At 46.2% G+C, this 18,725-nt stretch overlaps 1 long non-coding RNA gene across 1 annotated transcript; it reads left to right on the top strand.

The window, feature by feature from the left end:
* Positions 1–3,214: 3,214 nt before the first annotated feature.
* LOC129546214 (uncharacterized) lies at positions 3,215–17,133 on the top strand. Its single transcript, XR_008683842.2, has 3 exons — positions 3,215–3,316; positions 4,147–4,275; positions 16,727–17,133. It is a non-coding gene; the product is annotated as an uncharacterized LOC129546214 (long non-coding RNA).
* Positions 17,134–18,725: the final 1,592 nt, after the last annotated feature.

Raw genomic sequence — 18,725 nt, 5'->3', positions numbered from 1 at the left:
TATTTCCAGAGCTGCAACTGAAATGTGCTATGAAAATAACTGGTTTCTGGGGACTTCCCTGATGGTCCAGTGGTTAGGACTACAGCAGGAATGCAGCAGGATTGAATGGGTTCCATTCCTGGTCGGGGAAATAAGATCCCAAATGTTTCAAGGCGTGGCCAAAAAGAAAAGAAAATATCTGGTTTCCATTAGTGACAAAGCCACTGTTACTGCTGACATGACTGCAATCTGCCTTCATAATTTGGAGAAAGGCTAAATTTCAGAATGAGTTTAGTGAAAAACATGCAATTTTGTTTTCCAAGTTCTCGGGCCCCCCGAATTCTGGGCGTGCCTGGACCTCAATTAAAGATTTCCAGGTCTAGAGGCTTCAAATCTAGGCCCTGGAGTCCTGTAAGCCTGGATTTAAACATTGTTTCTGGCACATATTAGCTTTGACAAGTGACTGTCTTCCCTAGGCCTCCATTTTGTCATCTATAAAATGGGGAAGGTTTTTTTTTTCTCATCATTTAAAAAATTTATTTTTAATGGAAGAGTAATTGCTTTACGATATTGTGTTGATTTCTGCCATACATCAGCATGAATCAGCCAGAGGTATACCTATGTCTCCTCCCACCTGAACCTCTCTTCCACCTCCCACCCTCATCTTACCCCTCTAGGTTGTTACAGAGCCCAGATTTGAGTTCCCCGAGTCATGCAGCAAATTCCCAACGGTCATTTAGTTTACATGTGGCAGTGTGTATTCTTCCACGCTGCTCTCTCCATCCATCCCAGCCTCACCTCCCTCTTCCCTCCCCCACATCCCCATTCTCCATGTCTGCATCACCACCGCTGCCCTACAAATAGATTCACCGGCACCATCTTTCTAGATTCCATATATATGCGTCAGGATGAGACATTTGTTTTTCTCTTTCTGACTTACTTCACTCTGTATAATAGGCTCTAAGTTCATCCGTCTCATTGGAACTGACTCAAATGCATTCCTTTTTATGAATGAGTAATATTCCTAAAATGGGGCATTTTAAAATGGTTTATACGCATTACATCAAGAATGTGGCTATTGAATGAATAGCCACACAGCCACAGGTCGCACAGCACAGTAGGAACCATGACTTGGGGTCAGGAAAGTCCATGGCTGCACCTCTCCAAGGTCAGGAAAGTGCATGTTTCACCCCTGTGTTGAAATGCACCACAATATGACCAACAGGAAACAAAGGTCAGGAAGCAGAAGAGTTTTCGATATGTAAATCCCAGTCCCTGTAGGGCACAGATTGAATGTGTCTGGTGTTTACAGTGCCCAGTTGGATGTTTGGGTCATGGCAGGGGCTCAGAAGAGTATTGTGACATGAATAATGATTTTCTGGGGTTTAACCGCGTCATCCCCAAAATTGATATATTGAAGTCCGACTCAATGGACAGGAGTTTGAGTAAATGGGAGTTGGTGATGGACAGGGAGACCTGGTGCAGTCCATGGGGTCGCAAAGAGTCGGACATGACTGAGTGATTGAACTGAACTGAATCGAAGCCTTAACCCCCAGTACCTCAGAATGTGACCTTATTTGAAGATGTAATCATTAATTGCAAATGTAATCAAGTTAAAAAGAGGTCCTTAGTGTGGGCCTCAATTTGTTTGACTGGTGTTTTTATGAAAGGGGTGGTTCAGGACACAGACACATCCAGAGAGAATGCCATAGGAAGATGAAGGCAGAGATCAGGATGATGCTTCTAGAAGTCAGGGAACATCAAAGATGGCCAGCAAACCACCAGACACGAGGCGAGAGGCCTGGAATAGATTCTCTCCCATGGTTTTTAGAAGGAATCAACTCTGATGACTCCATGATCCTTGTTACAGCAGACTTAGTAAACAAATATAGACTGGGATGACCCCAGATGGAAAGTCACATGATATATCAGTTTCCCATGGCTGATATAAAAAACAATCACAAACTCAGTGCCTTCAAATAACACAAATGTATTATCTTACAGCTTATTTATTTAGCTGTGTCATCTTACAGCTTTTTTATTTATTTTTATTATCTTACACATTTTCAGTTTCTAGATGCTGCATCTCTTGGTTCATGGCCCCTTCCTCAGTCTTCAAAGCCAGGAGTATAGCATCTTCTTTCTTCTCTGACCTCTGCCACTGTCCTTCAATCTCTCTATGTCTGATCTTTCTGCCTCGCTCCTTTTTTCCTCCGGGGTGACACACCACATGGCTTGCAGGATCTCAGTTCCCCAACCAGGGATAGAACCTGTGCCTCCTGCAGTGAAAGCATGGAGTCATAACCACTGGACCACCAGGGAATTCGCTCTGCCTCCCTCTTATAAAAACTCTTACTGTTACATTGGGTTCATCCAGATAATCCAGGTTAATCTCCCCACCTCAAGATCCTTAACTTCGTCCCATCTGCAAAGCCCCCTATACCATGAAAGATATTTTAACATATTCTCAGGTTGTAAAGATTAGGACACAGAGATCCTTGGCACAAAGTGGGGAGATACTACACAGGATTTTGCAGGGTGGGTCCACAGCAAGTGACCCTGAGATGGACATTCACGCATAAGACCCCTGTTGGTTCTCATCACCAACTCAATGGACATGAATGTGAGCAAACTCCAGGAGACAGTGAAGGACAGGGAAGAGCCTGGAATGCTGCAGTCCATAGGGTCGCGAAGAGTCAGACATGACTTAGCGACTGAACAACAACAAATTCCTGAGGAAGGCCCTGGGAGCCATGGAATGGCTTTTAGCAGGAGAGTGAGATGGTCCGATGTGTGCTTGGAAGGGATCGCGCTCTGGCTACCAAGTGGAGAGTGACTGGGAGAACAGCTTGCCTCTCTTGACCTTGGCACAGATACATCCTTCCACCCCACCTTCCTGATTTGCTGCTTGGTCTCCAACATCATCTGTTCCATGATCTTTGACCATTGTTTTGACTCCCAGGATGAAGACTTCCTAGGGCTGCTGGCTGAAAGCCTGCAGCAGGTGGACAATTTTTGGGTGAAGGTACCTGCTGAAGCCACCCCAATCCCAATCGCACAGCCCTTCCTCCAAAGTCCCTTCTTTCAGTTATGTCTGCCAACATACATAAGCCTGTATTGTGTGTTCACCTCTTGTTTGGATACTGGAGACACACCAGGAGCCAAGATATACTTAGCTGTGTCATCATGGGATGACAGACACGTTACCAAACCTGATAGCCCAGAGGGATCAGGGCCATGACAGATTTAACAATCATTCAGTCCATGCTCACTGAACCTGCTATCCTGTGTCAACCTGCACTGGCCAACCTGCGGAAGACAGGGTGATCCTGACCTGGTAACCTTGAACCCTTTAATCAGTATAAATTGAGACCAGACAAGAATTTCAGGCAAGGCTTTTGGGGGGCTTAGGCTGCAATACCAAAAACTGAAGATATGAAACAAGTTCCTTTGCTCTCTCCAAGGAGGAGAGCAAAGTGGTTTCTTAAACGGGGTGAGGATGGGGCAGATAGGCGGATGGGGCAGGAGGTGTAGCTTAGATGGTCTGCCCACTCCCTCAGCAATGCTGTGGGCAGGGCTGATCATGTGCAGTACCCTGCTTTTCCTCTGGGCACCTCAGAAGTGGACGTTGGTTTGGGGCCTCTTTGTATCTTTTTCTTCCTAATTGCCCCAACTGCGCATGCGTGCAGTTATTTTCAGCAGCTTCTAGTTTCTTTGTTTTCTAGCTCCGGGAGATGTTTGTCCAAGAGCTAGCACTCCAGTAAAGGGTCCAAGGTCCCAGCCAATCTCACAGGGACCTGACCTCAGAGAACTCTCATCCTAGAGGAGGAGATAGAACAGTCACCAGACAGTGACATGTCAGAGGGTGGGGTGGGGTGGGGGAGCTAATGCTCATGCAGCCGTGGCAGCACAGAGAAACAGCTTATCATTGTCTGGAGGTCAGGGAAGGCTTCCTGGAGGAGATCACATCCAATGTGAAACCTCAGTGATGAGCAAGAGTAAACCAGCAAAAGTGAGAGGAAGGGTGGGGAACAGGATTTCAGGCAGAGGGAATAGCATGTGCCAAGACACATTCTCTCCAGGGCCTCTTTCCTCCCCAAGATGTATAGCCTTTTCCCTGCTTTTCTGATCCACTTTCCACACAGTTTTTTTTTTTTCTCCACACAGCTGTCTCTTTGAGGTCTTTGAGAAACAGAAGGAGCTTGTGGCTGGAGTATTGAGGAAGCCATGAGGTCTCCTTGGACCCGGCTCAGTCCCTGGGATTTCATGGATGCCTTCCTCACTTGCATGCAGCAGGTGAGACTTGGAGCAAGATGCAGTGTGTTCTGGGATCTAGTAGGAGCTGAGGGTCTTGGGATCTGAGAGTCCTATCCTTGGATGAAACTCAAGAGACTTGGGTCCCAGATTCCCCACTCTGACTTTGTTTACTGTGTGAGAGGGTACAATTCCCCCCACATCTCTGAACCTCTGGTTTTCCATCAGTAAAATAGAAGTTCTGATGGGGCAGCCTTTGTTCTAGCCCTGGAACTATAAACAGGCTTCATTTTGGGTGTCAACTTTGTTCATCTGAAAAGAATTCTGAGGTTTAGTATCAAAGAGTTCTGTGATTGATTGGTGATGCCTGCTGTGGTCAGAGAGTCAGGAAGGAGCAGTGTAATCAGGGATCTGAATAGATCTTTTGGCTATCTGAAAAGTCTCTTTTGGCTCCTCCCTAATTCCAGCATCCTGTGTTTTTGCATGTAGGAGGAAGGGGACCCCCCAACACACTCAGAATTTAGTGAAGAGAATTTGCTCAGTTGTGCTCTCAACATCTTTTTTGCCAGAGTGGAGACAACCAGCAACACCCTCAGATACGGGCTCCTGGTCCTCCTGAAGTACCCACAGGTTACCGGTTAGGACCAACCCTTTCTCTTCTGATGTTGTCAAGCTGGGTATAAGGATCAAGTTCTAATAACACCTTGCTTGGAGGCTGGGGGAGTGGGGTGGAGTGGAGTACCCATTTTTTAAAATTTACTTTTGGCTGCCCTGGGTCTTCCTTGCTGTGCGTGGGTTTCCTGTAATTCCGGGCTGCAGGAGCTCCTTGTTCTTGCAGCATGCGGGCTTCTCTTTGTGGCGGCTTCTTTTGTTGCAGAGCATGGGCTCCAGGCAATAGTTGTGGTGCACAGGCTTAGTTGCCTGTGTCATTTGGAATCTTCTTGGACCAGGAAGATCGAAGCCGTGTCCCCTGCATTGGCAGGTGGATTCTTAACCACTGGACCCCCAGCGAAGACTGGGTATCCGTTTTAGAGCATGCAAGGTGACTGCCATTAATGCAATCCTGGGCTTGAAGCCTGGGAAGGTGAGGGTAGGGGTGGGTGCCCAGGATGACAAGCCTTCCCATGGTCAAGACTTCCTTTTCCCCACCCTTTTCTGAATGGAGCAGAACTCATGCAACAAGAGATTGACCATGTGGTGGGGCCAGAGAGGTGGCCCTGCCAGGGGTACAGTGCCCAGACGCCACACACAGATGCTGTCTTCCATGAGATCCTGAGGTATGCTGGCATCCTATCTCTGGGCATGCCCTGTGCCATCACCCAGGACACCCAGTTCAGGAGATACTGTATGCCTAAGATACAGGCTGAGTATGGATCCTCTGGGTTCAGCTGGTGTTTCTGGCCTCCTCGGTAGAGCTGCAAGATTGGGCCTCTCAGTATTAGGTTCCTGGATCCATCCATAACTTGACCCTCACTCCAACCCAAGGAGGTCTGGGATTGCCAGCTCCCTGATGGAACACCAAAGCACAACCGTTGAGAACTAAGCCTCTGGAGTCACCTAGAATCCCTGCACCTTCACTGCCCAGCTGTGCAATTCTGGAAAAGTGACTCAACCTCTCTGAGCCTCAGTCTACTCTATGATCCAATGGATATAATAATACTACCTCAATACTCTGTATGGCTGTGAGGATTCAGTGGATTGATGGTACATAGTAAATGCTCAAACATGTTCGCTATTTTGGTTATTTTTCCAACTATTGTCAACACCAAAGCCAGAGTAGTCTATAACTCCTGTTAAGTCATATCCTTCCTCTGCTTAGAGAGCTTCCCTGATGCCACAGTGTGTAAAGAATCCCGCCTACAATGCAGGAGACACAGGAGAATTGAGTTCGATCCTTGGGTCAGGAAGATATCCTGGAGAAAGAAATGACAGCCCACTCCAGTATTCTTGCCTGGGAAATCCCATGGACAGAGGAGCCTGGTGGACTATAGTCCAAAGGGTCGCAAAGATTCAGACATAACTGAGCGACTAAGCACTCCTCTGCTTAAAACTCCCCCATGGCTCCCATCTCCAAGTAAACACCAAGTGACCCTGCATCATATACCCTCCAGTCCCCTATTTGAGCTGACCTCCTGCATTGTCTTCCTAGCTAACTCCAGCCCACTAGACCTCCTCATTGTCCTTGCATGTTCCAGGGCTTCTCTCATTTCAGGGCTTTGCACCAGGGAAATGCCCTTCACTCAGAGACCCTCATGGCTCACACTCTTCTCTCCTAGAACTTGCTAGAAGTCACCTTCTCCAGAAGGCCCTCTCTGGCCCTCAGATGAACAAGTGCACGGTGTAGAGAGAAGTATCTGTCTGATCTTGTCCACATGGGGCATTTGCGTCAGTCACCATGAAGGAGAGAGGAGGTGCCTGGGAAATCGTGTTTTGCCCTGGAATTGCCTGGAGTAAGAAGTCCCAGGTCTACACCTACTCTTGTTGCCAAAACTCAGCCTGTGTTCACCGGTGCTGAACAGAAACATGGAGATGGAATTTGGAGGGAAGTAGAAAAGAGTAGCTTTAATTTCTTGGCCAGGCAAAGAGGGTCACAGTGGTCTAATGCCCTGAAGACCGTGTGGCCCACCCTGGAGGGGATAGTAAGGAGTTTTATAGCGTTCAGGGAGCAGGATGTGATCAACTCATGGCCAATTCTTGGATTGGTTGGCATCAAGGTGAAGTTTCAAGCATCATCAACCTTCTGGTTTCAACCAGTCTAGGGTCCATGTTCTTGTGGTCAGCAGTTTTCATCTGCACAGCGGGTCTTCTTTTTCATTTGGGTTGATGGGGGTCGAGAATCTTCTTCCTGTAAAAGTAATAACTTACAAATGTGTGTCAGGCTTTATCTGTGTCTTTCAGAGAACTGGAAGTTCAGTGACTCTCTTTGTGGCTGGGTTACCATCTAAATCGCTCCAGTTCCCCAGCCCAACAGCTATCCTTTGTTCTACAGCTTCACTTTTCCCAATCATTAACTCTTGAGTCAGTGTTTTGCTTCGAAAGACAAGGCCACCAGGAGCTTGGAGACAGTTTCACTGTTGTGAGCACAGCTTGTCTGAGGTTGGTTTCCTAGAAACAGACTTTGAGATGGAGATAAACATGCAGGAGTTTCACCAGGGAAGCCTCCAGGGAGTGACCCCCTGGGGAAGCTGGGGTTGCAGAATGGGGAGCAGGTGCTAGTGGACTGTGACTCGGCTGCATAGAGGCCCCGGTCGGTCCCACCAGGGGCTCTGGGACTCTGGGGCCCACAGAGGTGTCCTAAACCAGAGCAAGGGGCTAGCTTCATACTCCTGCATCAATAGTGGCTGGTCATGGCTTTCTGTGGGGAGGGGCTCTGACTGGGGCAAGGTAAGCTCCCTTTGTCAAAGACAGTTCTTGGAAAGGAGTCAGGTCTGAGTTGTTAGCAGCAGACGCTCCCAGGAGCTCAAACTAAATGTTTCAGTCCCAAAGGAGGTGTGGGCGGCCACCATAGTGTCCACTACGTGGGGCAGGACACCAGGGGAGGTCCAACCTTCTCTAAGTATGTGGAGATGAACTAACAACCATCAGATAAAGCATGATTTCTCCTCCTTCCCTGACAGAGAGAACTCCCCAGTGACGTGAAAAGCAAAGTTTTACCTGGATATTCTCAGACTTCCTCAAAGGAATGTGACAGTTCCGGGGAGAGCTAACCCTGGCCCCAGGCCCCGCCTACCTCCTTTCCTTCCCACTTACAGCTCCATCCTACACCCCAGCCTGAGTGAGCCAAGCTCCATCCACACCCATATCCAGCCACCCCTTTATTGAAACCCTTTATCCCTGCTTCTCTTTTATGGTTATTTGTTTGTTTTGTTTTGTTTAGTCACTGAGTTGTGTCTGACTCTTTTGTGACCCCATGGACTGTAACCCACCAGGCTCCCCGGTCTGTGGGATTTCCCAGACAAGAATACTGGAATGAGTTGCCATTTTTTTTCTCCAGGGGATCGTCCCAACCCAGGGGTCAAACTCAAGTCTCCTGCCTGACAGGCAGATTCTTTGCAGCTGAACCATCTGGAAAGGTTATATGTCCCTAACAATTATCCCATCCGTCTGATGGTTAAAAAAAGAAAATGAAAAATGACAAAGAACTAAAAGAACTAAGGCATAAAGGCAAACTTCATTAACATTCTAGTAAAAATTTTACGAGGTCAATAGTAAAAGAATTAGATAAAATTAGGATTTAATGGCTTCAATGATCCTTTCAATTTTATTATTTTTAGACATCGAGATAACTGTATTTTTTTAGAAGGAGAAATTTGCTTTAGGAAAATTGGGCACAGGGTGGTATAGACCATTGTTCTAGCTAGACTGGGTCTTGTTCTAAAATCAATTATCTGTGTTCAACTTACCATGTTATTAAATTGCTTTAAGTCTCAGTTGCTTCATTCGTCACTCACGGATAACAAATTATTTCAACATATTGTTCCAGCAACTAAATAACTTTATGTATAACCTACTTAGCTTGTGGTTTCTGTCATGTATTACAATAGTTCAGAGCCAGGTGCCTGCAACTGAACCCTAGCCATGACTCAGAATCTTCATAACGTTGGAACGGTTATATAACATAGTTGAGCCTGAATTATTTTTTGTGTATAAAAGTGAGGACTTTATATATGCTTATATGCTTCTTGGAGAAGGCAATGGCAAGCCACTCCAGTACTCTTGCCTGGAAGATCGCATGGACAGAGGAGCCTGGTGGGCTGCAGTCTATGGGGTCGCTACTAGTCGGGCACAACTGAGCGACTTCACTTTCACTTTTCACTTTCACACATTGGAGAAGGAAATGGCAACCCACTCCGGTGTTCTTGCCTGGAGAATCCCGGGGACGGCGGAGCCTGGTGGGCTGCCGTCTATGGGGTCGCACAGAGTCGAACATGACTGAAGCAACTTAGCAGTAGCAGCATATGCTTCTTGCAGGTTTTATGATATTAAGTAGGGTATAATGGCAACCCATTCCAGTGTTCTTGCCTGGAGAATCCCAGGGACGGGGGAGCCTGGTGGGCTGCCATCTATGGGGTCACACAGAGTCGGACACGACTGAAGTGACTTAGCAGCAGCAGCAGCAGGGTATAAGTAAAATATTTAAAATAGAGTCTAAAACATGGTAGCAATAAGGAAACGCTAAACACTTCTTTGTAGGTGGTAATATCAATAAATGTTTCTCTTTACTTCCTCCTTGTATTAAAAAATAGAGTTTTAAAAACAAGGGTGGTCAGAAATCATAGAGTTCCCAGGGGACTCGGTGGTACAGAATCTGCCTGCCAATTCAGGAGACTTGGGTTCGATCCCTGGGTTGGGAAGATCCCCTGGAGGAAGAAATGGCAACCCATGATGTTGTTCTTGCCTGGGAAATGTCATGGACAGAGTAGCCTGGTGGGCTGCAGTCCATACGGTCAGAAAGAGTCAGACATGTCTGAGGGAGTTGGACATCAAATCAGAAATCAGTGCCTCTCCACCTTTTCTATTTTAGGGCCACAAGCTATATCACTAATAAGTGTTAAAATAAATAAGCAGGGGTTTCCCTGACAGTCCATTGGTTAAGACTTCACCTTTCAGCGCATGGGGTGCAGGTTGAATCCCTGGTCAGGGAGTTAAGATCTCACATGCCTTGTGGCCAAAAAAAACCCCAAACAAAATAGAAGCAATAGTGGCTTCCCTGGTGGCTCAGTGGTAAAGAATCTGCCTGTAAATGCAGGAGACGTGGCTTCCATCCCTGGTCCAGGAAGATCCCTGTGCCTTGGAGCAACTAAGCCTGTATACCACAACTATTAAGCCTGTGCTCTAGAGCCCAGGAGCCACAACTACTGAAGCCCACATTCCCTAGATAGAGCCTGTGCTCTGCAAACGAGAAGCCACTGCAATGAGAAACCCTTGCACTGCAGCTACAGAACATGAAGGAAAGTTACATGGCTCAAAATAGCCTGGAATTAAAACTCCCCTCTGGGTCCTCCCCACCATTCTATGCAAAACAAAGAACTCTCTCACCCAAAGGAAAAAAATGGATATTAAGGTTGATTACAGCAGCTCCCAGCCAGTCCAGCCTCTGGCTGATCTCCAGAAGTCCTTGCCCAAGCCATTTAAGAAATCACTACTCTGAACAACCTTGGAGAAGAACAGGCCCCCTTAAGACAATAGATTTCCACATATACGGCTGTATATGCTTAGTCTTTTCTAGGGTTAGTGCAGCAGCTCACTAATCTGACTGCTGCCCCTTCTCGCCTCATTAAAGGTGATCTCAGTCTCATTCTCTTTCCGGACCTTGCCTTCTCTAACTCCCTTACCCTACGGAATAGCCCTCACTCTCCCCAACTAGAGAATGCCCACAGGCAGCAAAAAAACCCAGTACAGCCAAAAACAATAAATAAACATTTTTTAAAAATAGAAACAATAATGTAACAAATTCAATAGACTTTCAAAATTCAAAAATAGACTTTAAAAAAAAATCTTTAAAATAAATAAATAAAGCTATTCCTGAAAACAAATCTCCCTAAATCTGAGACGAGATCTACCTGCATTCACCGCTTTTTATGTGTGGAGTGGGGACTTTCTTCCCCCCTCAACAGCAAGTGGTGAGTAGCGCTGAGGAGAGAGGCTGCCAGGGGAGTGCCTGAACTTTGGTCCTCAATGGCCTGAAAGTTCCCGAATGTCCTTAGTGTGGACTGGGATGTTTGCTTGTTTGCTTGAATTAATGACACATGTACTCTTGGGTGGAGAAGTTAAGAAATCTATGACATTGCTCAAAAGTCATCAGAACAGCTAACCATGATCTGAAACAGGCAAGTGTTCTCACCAAGGGCTGAAATCTGTTTTTGTAGTCAGAAACCATGTAAGTAACACCAGAGGAGCCACCAGCTTTTATGGTGTATCTTTGTGATAATTAAAAAAAAAAAATCTTCTCTGGGCAAGTGGCCTGTGGATTGCATGGTATGAAGAAAAAGTGCCCTTCTGGGATTTCCGTCCTGCTGTGGTGACAGCCCATGTGACTGCTGTTCAGTCGCTGCGAAGTTGCATCCGGTTCTTTTGCAACCCCATTGGCTGTGGCCCACCAGGCTCCCCTGTCTGTGGGATTTCCCAGACAAGAATACAGGTACATGAGTGAGTTGCCATTATTTTCCCCTGGGGATCTTCCCCACCCAGGGATCAAACCCATGGCTCCTGCTTTGGCAGGCAGATTCTTTTCCACTGAGCTACCAGGATAACCCGGTCCATGTGATAGCCCTGAGTAATAATAGTCACTTATTGAAGGTTTAGCATGTGCCAACTGATTTCTCACTGTTTTATGGACTCTTGTGGACAGGTGCTATTCTTATGCCTATTTTGCAGATGGAACTGAGGTTCAGGGAGAAGTCGCTTGCTGGGTCTCTCAGGTGGGACGTGACAGAGCTGGGATTCGAGCCCAGGTCTGCTGAATCTGTTGTAGCAGTCTGATGGCACATTGGAAAAGACTGTCCAGACACAGAGCATTTCAGAAAGGAGTGAGTTTATTAAGGACAAAGAACAGAGATAATGAGAGCACTGCAAGCGCAGCAGACCATCCTTCTGACAGACAGGGAGAGCCAACTCTTAGAACACTGGGCCAGCTCAAGGGAAGAGTCAATGCCTTTCATGGGCTATTAGCCAATTCTTACAGCCTCAAGGTAAAGAAAACTCCTGCTGGAAGGGTAGCATTAGGTGATTGGTTAGGGCGCTAAAGGATGAGAACAGGGGTGGGCATTTTACCTAATATGGGGTCAGGAAGCTGGCCGGTAAGGATCGGAAGGGCTTTTGGCAACCATTACAATGGGATTCAGTCAGTTCCCAAGCTCATGAGCTTGGGGCAGGACTCCACATCTATGGTCTTCGTGCAAGGTCTCGCACCTGTGACCTTGGTTTCAGGCTCCACAGACCCCAAAGTCCACAGTGTCCCCACCCTGCTGTTCCCCAGGGCTGAGTAGACCAGGGATTTTGGGTCAATGTGTGAGAAGCCCACTTCTGGTTGCTTTCCTGGGTATGGCAGCCATGAACATCTGGACAGACTCTCTTCACAGGGCACCACAGTGTTCCCATTGCTCCACTCCATTCTCCCAACCCTGACCAGTTCCAGGATCCCTCCTCCTTCTGTTGCAGGAAAGGGAACCCCTTCCAGGGCCAGAAACTGGACTCTTGTCTAACACTCGGAAAAGAATTGTCCAAAGAGACATGTGCTGACAAAGCAAGAGACTTTATTGGGAACGGCACCCAGGTGGAGAGCAGTAGGGTAAGAGAACCCAGGAAAACAGCTCTGCTGCGTAGCTTGCAGTCTCGGGTTTTATGGTGATGGCATTAGTTTCTGGGTGGTCTTTGGCCAATCATTTTCAGAGTCTTTCTTGAGGCGCACGCATCGCTCAGCCAAGATGGATGCTAGCGAGACGGATTCTGGGAAGTGGACAGACACCCTGTGTCTCCTTTCCACCTTTCCCGAGCTCTTCAGGTTGGTGGTGGCTTATTAGTTCTGTATTCCTTATCAGGAGCTCCTGTCTTAAAACAACTCATGCAAATAGTTACTATGGTGCCTGGCCAGAGTGGGCGGTTCTAATCAGTGTGCTTCCCCTAACACTTCCAGCCTGAGAGGTTTCTGGAAGCCAACAGAGCTTTTCAGGAGAGCCCCGCCTTTCCACCCTTCTCTGCAGGTCAGTGTCCATGACTTTGTCCAGGCCAGGGCTGCTGTGTGACTCCAGGGAGAATCCCTTCCCTCTCTGCACCTCCTTCTTTAACACTAGCCAGTGATTTTGTGATTGCTGGTATCAACTTAAAAAAAAAGAAATATATATATATATATAGACACAACCTAAAAGTTGACAGTTATGTTTTATCTGGTGGAAATTTTTAGGACTTAAGACCGACAGAGCATCTCAAGTAACCCAGAGAATTGCTCCTAGGAAGTGAGGGGAAGAGCCAGATTATATAAAAGTTTTACAACAAAGGGCAGGTAGCCTGAACAGTAAGAAATTATTGTTAATTAAAGGAAACCAGATATCCCGTTAAGGAATTTAGTGCTTTTCTATGTGTGGGAAAATGCAAGAGTCTGGGCTCACTGAACTGATTCCTTTCATATGCATCTCCCCTATGGGAGCCAGTATCTTGTGTTTATTCACGTCCTGAGTTCCTCAGAGTTTACCATAGTGAGTGGATGCAGCCTAATGGCTGTGGGATCGCTGGTATTGTTCTCCTTCCTGGGTCTCCTCAGGGCTCAGAAGTTCACATTTGGAGGGCTGGAATCGCTGATGACTGTGACATCCTTGTTTGCCAATTTGGCAAGAAGGTACTCCGTTTCTCATTGGTTTTGGAAAACACATGCTGGAGACCAGGCTCAGGTGAGAAGGGTAGATGGGAAGCACAGACTTACCCTAGCTATAGTTAATCCTGAGGTCAGTTCTCACTTAGGAACTATAGATTGTGCCAAGCCTGTGGAAAACACCCGAAAGGTGTTTGGTTTTTTTTTTTTTCCATTTGCTAAATAATAATTTAAAAAAAACTAATTAAACATAATCCTCCAACTTCTAGGTAAAATAAACAGCACATTTAACTCAAAATACAAAATGCTTTTAAAACGATCAGTTTTGTTAGAGTTATCTAAAAATTAGACAGCTTTGTAAACACTGGCTAATCATTTTATTTAAACTACTTTTTAATTGCACATGTAAAGTGAAAGTTGCTCAGTCGTGTCCGACTCTTTGTGACCCCATGGCCTATACCGTCCATGGAGTTCTCCAGGCAAGAATACTGGAGAGGGTAGACTTTCCCTTCTCCAGGGATCCCAGGGATCCCAACCCAGATATTGAACCCAGGTCTTCCACATTGCAGGCAGATTCTTTACCAGCTGAGCCACAAGGGAAGCCCAAGAATACTGGAGTGGGTAGTCTATCCCTTCTCCAGCAGATCTTTGATCCAGCAGATCGAACTGGGGTCTCCTGCATTGCAGGTGGATTCTTTACCAACTGAGCTATGAGGGTAAAGCAAACACTTAATAAAAAATTAATCCTGCAGAACGAGAGTATATAAAGTGAAAATATGGCAGTTCCCCTGGCAGTCCTGTGGTAAGGACCTGGGCACCTTGGCACTGCCAGGGCCCAGGTTCTGGAGTCCTTGGTCTGGAAACTAAGTTTATGCAAGCCATGAGGCATGGTCTAATTAATTAATTATGAATTAATAATAAAGTGAAAATCAAGTCCTCCTCCCCATCCTATTCCTAGATCACAAGCTATAAACTTGGTGACAAGCATGACTAATGATTTCCTTCACATCCTTCAAATTTTGTTTGTTCAAATGCACACATAAATATGAATCTATGTATATGTTTTACAAAAATAAGCGCTCTTAGCATCCCATTGTGGACCTTTCTTTAGCCATCTATCTTGGTTATTGTACCTTTGCAGCATGCAGAGTTCTCTTTCTTCTTAATGTTTCTGTGGCTTCTATTGTTGAGATACCATAATGTATTCACTCATTCCCATATTGATGTGGATTGCTTCGAGTTGTTTTTTTTTTTAGTTTGCTCTTTTTTTAATTTATTTATTTTTAACTGAAGGATAATTGCTTTACAATATTGGTTTGATTTCTGCCAAACATCAACATGACGTTTTTCTCGAAAGTTTTTCTCTTTGCTGGAGTGTACACTGTTCTACGGGGGTCTCCAGCCTCCCCAGAGAGTGTTACTGAAGGAGCAGTCTCTAGGAGCAAACTCTTGGGTCACACGCATTCATTGAAGAAGCTACTGCTTTCACTTTTCTGTACAGCTGAAACTAACACAAACTGTAAATCAACTACAATTCAATAAAAGAAGCTATCACCTGGGCTTCCCTGGTGGCTCAGTGGTAAAGAGTCTGCCTGCCAATGAAGGAGACACAGCTTCAAGCCCTAGTCCGGGAAGATCCCACATGCCAAGGAGCAGCTAAGCCCATGTGCCACAACTATTGAGCCTGTGCTCTAGCGCCCAGAAGCCATAAGCACTGAGCCCCTGGGCTGCAGCTACTGACACCCATGCACCCTAGAGGACGTGCTCTGCAACAAGAGAAGCCACCGCAGTGAGAAGCCCGAGCACCTCAACTGGAGAGCAGCCTCCTCTCGCTGCAATTAGAGAAAGCCTGCCCAGTAACAAAGACCCAGCACAGCCAAAAATAAATAAATAAATAAAATTATTGTTTTTTTAAAAAAGTTATTGCCTGAGTCTGTGGGCTGCCACTGAAAGACAAAAAGATGCAGGCCCAAGGATGATCTTAAGCAGGGCTGATGCATCATTTTCCCACCTGACTTTTCAGTGTATTTGAAACATGGTTGATTCCTGGGGTCTTTGAAAGGCCCACGACTTCACTTTCCCAGGATCTCTGGGAAGATACTGAAATGCCTCAGTCTATCTTCTCCCCAAACCCAGGGGCAACTTTGCTTCTCAGATGGAGCTGTCCACAGTCATTGAGGTGATCACCTAGGACATACCTGCCTTCACAGGTAGACAAGAGTATATGACATCTTGGCTTACGGAAGAATGACGTTTCAATGTTCAAGGAGGAAATCAGGAAAGACTTCTGAACTGAAATCCCAGTCTTAAACCATCAGTGGCTTGGACGGTGGCTCAGAGGTCATCTCTGACCTGTCTCTCCCTCCAGGTCTCTGGTTACCTCTAATCTGTCCTTCCCATGCCCTTCTCTCTGTCTCTTCCTCCTCATCTCTGATCTCGGTCTCCCTGCTCCCCTTGGGTGCTGAGTATGCCCCAGAGAGTCTCTGGCCTGGACTGACGTGGCTGGTACAGCACTTCTCACCCACCTCTCCACTGCCTCCTGTGGTTCTGGACCTGCAGACCCAGGACAACTTTCCAGTTCATCCTACAACCAGGACAGCTCCTGCAGAGCCAAGCCCACTTCCAACACTGAGCACCTGTCCCCTGGCTGGGGCCCTGTGCCTTCCTTCCATTGTCTGGCCTCAGTTTCCCTTCATGCACAATATTATGTCCACAAAGAGGCTCCGGGGTCTGACACCCTGGTTTGGGGCTCCCTTCAATCACTCGGAATTCTACCCCCAGCTCCCAGAATGGCAGCTGGGATACAGTAGGTGCTCAATAAACATTTGCTGCATTAATGCAGGGGGTTTTTGTTTTGTTTTTGCATTTTAAAAATCTATTTTATTCAAGTGTAGTTGATTTACAATGTTGTGTTAATTTCTTCTGTACTTCAAAGTGATTCAGTTATACATATACATACATTCTTTTCAATTATGGCTTATCAAAGAATATTGAATGTAATTCCCTGTACTATTCAGGAGGGCCTTGTTGTTTATCCATTCCATGTATAATAGTTTGCATCTGTCAACTGCAAACTCCCACTCCTTTCCTCCCCCACCTTCCTTTCTTTGGCACCCACAAGTCTATTCTCTGTGTCTGTGAATCTGTTTCTGTTTTGTAATAAGTTCATTTGTGGTCACATTTTAGATCTTCCCTGACGGCTCAGACAGTAAAGCGTCTTCCTACAATGCTGGAGACCTGGGTTTGATCCCTGGGTTGGGAAGATCCTCTGGAGAAGAAAATGGCAACCCACTCCAGTACTCTTGCCTGGAAAATCCCATGGACGGAGGAGCCTGATAGGCTACAGTCCATGGGGTCGCAAAAAATTGGACACGACTGAGCGACCTCACTTTCACTTTCTTTCTGTAAGTGATATCATATGGTTTTGTCTTTCTCTGTCTGACTTACTCCACTTAGAATAATAATCTCTAGGTTCATCCCTGTTTCTGTAAATGGCATTATCTCCTTCTTTCTATGGCTGAGTAATATCCCATTGTGGGTGTGTACCACATCTTTATCCTGAATGAATGTGTTTCTTAAATAAATCCCAGCTCTGACACTTTCTCTACTGTGTGGCCTTGGTCAAGTGATTTTCCACCTCACAGTCTCAGTTTCCTCACCTGTAAAGTGGGAAAATACCTGCCTCACAGACCATTCAACAAATTATTTATCAAACATCTACTACATTCTAGGCTCTGTTCTAGGTGCTGAGAATACCACAGGAAACAAACAGAAAAAGGTACTTACATTTGTGGAGTTGACATTTATGTGTGTTGAGGGAGGGAGTTCAGTTCAGTTCAGTCATGTCCGACTCTCTGCGACCCCATAAATCACAGCACACAGCACACCAGGCCTCCCTGTCCACCACCAACTCCCGGAGTCCACTCAAACTCATGTCCATCAAGTCAGTGATGCCATCCAGCCATCTCATTCTCTGGCGTCCCCTTCTCCTCCTGCCCCCAATCCCTCCCAGCATCAGAGTCTTTTCCAGTGAGTCAACTCTTTGCATGAGGTAGCCAAAGTATTGGAGTTTCAGCTTTAGCATCAGTCCTTCCAATGAACACCCAGGACTGATCTCCTTTAGAATGGACTGGTTGGATCTCCTTGCAGTCCAAGGGACTCTCAACAGTCTTCTCCAACACCACAGTTCAAAAGCATCATTTCTTCAGCGATCAGCTTTCTTCACAGTCCAACTCTCACATCCATACATGACCACTGGAAAAACCATAGCCTTGACTAGATGGAGCTTGGTTGGCAAAGTAATGTCTCTGCTTTTTAATGTGCTATCTAGGTTGGTCATAACTTTCCTTCCAAGGAGTAAATGTCTTTTAATTTCAGGGCTGCAGTCAGCATCCACAGTGATTTTGGAGCCCAAAAAAATAAAATCTGACACTGTTTCCACTGTTTCCCCATCTATTTCCCATGAGGGAGGGAGAGGGGATAGATAATAATTAAGAGACAATGAATAACTAAATGGTATGGGATGCTTTCAAATTGTAGTGCTAGAGAAGACTTGAGAGTCCCTTGGACTGCAAGAAGATCAAACCAGTCAATCCTAAAGGCAATCAACCCTGAATATTCATTGGAAGGACTGATGCTGAAGCTGAAGCTCTAATATTTTGACCATCTGATGCAAAGATCTGACTCATTAGAAAAGACCCTGATTCTGGAAAAGATCGAAGGCAAAAGGAGAAGAGGATGACAGAGGATGAGATGGTTAGATAGCATCACTGATTCAATGAACATGAATTTGAGCAAACTCCGGGAGTTAGTGGAAGACAGAGAACCCTGGCGTGCTGCAGTCCATGGAGTCACGAAGAGTCAGACATGACTTAGTGACTGAATGACAGCAACATGGAATGTTTGAAGGTGATGTAAAAAGTTATGGGAGAATAAATTAGAGGGGCAGGAGTAGTGGATGGGGCCATCTGTCGTTTTCAGCTCGGTGATTTGGAAGACCCTGCTAAGAAGGGGACTTTGGAAGAGAAATTTGAAGGAAATGAGAAAGTGCTAATGTGGGTATCCAAATGAAGAGTTTCAGGCAGCAGGAACAGCCAGTGCAAAGGCCCTGAGTCAGGAATGTGCCTGGAGTTTGGAGAAGCAACCAGGAGTGAGCTTGCCAGTTATGGGACAGATGATAGGACTG

The sequence above is a fragment of the Moschus berezovskii genome, chromosome 22 (assembly GCF_049115385.1).
Source record: "Moschus berezovskii isolate FMDL1 chromosome 22, NW_MosBer_1.0, whole genome shotgun sequence".
Taxonomy (NCBI): Eukaryota; Metazoa; Chordata; class Mammalia; order Artiodactyla; family Moschidae; genus Moschus; species Moschus berezovskii.
The sequence above is the reverse complement of the archived record's forward strand: the minus strand, read 5'-3'. Positions and strand labels throughout refer to the sequence as shown.